Raw genomic sequence first — 2,311 nt, 5'->3', positions numbered from 1 at the left:
CACTTCAATTGGAAATGATCCAAGGCATGCAAGCATGCATCCTCCTAGATATTGGCAACCCTATCTGCATGCATGCACCTAAATGACCTTAACTTGAACCACAATCGAAAACTACTTCATAAACTGAAAAAACATGTGCAATCACATGCAGCGTTTCATTTAAATTTGAAAACAACATGCAACCTCCTAGAACTAATATCTAAGGAAAATCTTATCCTATCTGATACATAGTTGTTGCTTGCATGGATCCATGCACCTTTAATGATGGAAGCCTGGATATAGTGATGTGCCCTCTAGCCTTATTTAATGGCATGCCCTCATCTACAAACCACCATATAGCATGATAATCAACATTGTGTGAATTTGGTGTGTGTGTGTGTGTAATGCTGCTGTAATAGAGAAGTTCCCCAAACAACACATGCTTAGTGCTGTAGAAGACTATTCAATGTACACTCTCTAACATACTCCCCAAGGTCCAAAGCTCCTCCTCCAAGACTTCAACGCTTCAATGTATCTCCAAGGTCATGTGCCTTCTCAATGACCACCACACCTACATGTCCACTCCCTAGACCCAAGCATCCTCAATTCAAGTGTAAGCATCCATGCAAGCAAACAAACAACCCTGTGTTATTTAGGTCTCGATGTACTAAACCAGAATGCCCAATGCTCCTCCAATGCAAGGAATCCTCCAAACAAGTGACCTCCTCCACGTGTTGGCAACATGAAGAAGTTGCATAGTCCCATAGGTCTCCAATGCTCCATGGAAAAATTCAATGCAAGCATCCATTCAAGGTTTAGAAACGGAACACCACACCTACATGTCCCATCCATAGACCCAAGCATCCTCAAGTCAAGTCCAAGCGTCCATTCAAGCAACCCAACAACCCCATGTTGTTTAGGTCCCAAGCCCTCCTCCAAAATGCCGAGCGTTCCTCCTCCAACGCAAGGAATCCTCCAAACAAGCAACCTCCTCCATGTGTTGGCAACATGAAGAAGTTGTCAAGCTCCATAGGTCTCCAATGCTCCACAAAAAAATGTCATGTAAGCATCCATTCAAGGTCTAGCAACCAAGAGTAAGCCACCTCGAATGTGCAAGTCCATCACAAAACATTAGGGGTTAACTATACACCCATGCACCCCACATCTAATGAATCACCAGCAAAAATGATGTAAACATTTTTGGAATGACCCCAGAAGGTAGCACTTTCCTATCAAATAAAAAAAAAAATTGATTTTTGCTTCTATGTTATACCAACCTACCTATGAGGAAGGAAATATAAAAATTGGTGTCTTCAATTGAAGATCTGTCTCAGCTGATGAGAGCTTTCAATGCTCTTGATTCAAAATACAGACCCAAAAAGGCTTGAATACCCTCCTATTTGAAAAAGATTTCCTGCCAATTGTACCCTCCCCATGCCATCCAAAATATGAAATCTTAATACACAAACAGGGAAATAATTATGAAGACAAATTTAACATAAACTACACGAAAGAACCTGATATACTTGAGTATCCATTGCAGAATGATGCTCATCTTTCTCTAGAAAGAAATGCAAAACAGATTGTTTCTCAACCTGCAGAAGTTGATAGTGCCTATAGAAAGCAATAAGAGTATTTATTTTATATTGGAATCAGTATTTTGTGTAAAAAATTCTCATTTCCCACCCCGGTTTTCAATTTCACCTTATTTCTCCAAAATAGTTAAATGCCCTTTCCCATATCCATACATTCAACAACTGAAAATAAATTTTACCGAAAACACAAATTCTGGAAATATTACAGAATGCTGGAAAATGCATAAATAAATATCAGCACATACAAACAGCCATTCAACACATTTAAACACAGTGATTTTTGGTCAAGGTGACCCTGGAAAAACCCCCTACAACTATTGGGGAAAACCAGTTCGAAAGCTCCTTATTTCTAGAAAATGCTTTTTACAATGATAGAAATATTCAGCAAAAGATCAGCAAGCAAACTTTTACAACTTATCTCGTTTTTCGTGCCTCACAACCAACTGGAAAAGACTTGCAAACAGCAAAACAGAACAGCAATAAATGTTGTATGGCCTCCTCAATTTTTGTGCCCAAATTTCAACCTTAAATGTTGTTGTATGGACTGCCTAGAAAAGCATGCAAGCTGCCATAAATGCTGCTGTACGGATTTTCTCGATTTCTGTGCAAAAAAAACAGCAGTACAGCTGTACAGATTTTTGCCTAGAAAAGCGTGCCAAGGTACAACCACTTGCTGTACGGCCTCCCTTGAAAAGCGTGCCAGCAAACTTCAAATTTTCTGCTCCTCGATTTCTGTG

This window comes from Pinus tabuliformis, chromosome 6 (assembly GCF_031772625.1).
Source record: "Pinus tabuliformis cultivar Carrire ecotype Pingquan chromosome 6, CPIR1, whole genome shotgun sequence".
Taxonomy (NCBI): Eukaryota; Viridiplantae; Streptophyta; class Pinopsida; order Pinales; family Pinaceae; genus Pinus; species Pinus tabuliformis.
The sequence above is the reverse complement of the archived record's forward strand: the minus strand, read 5'-3'. Positions refer to the sequence as shown.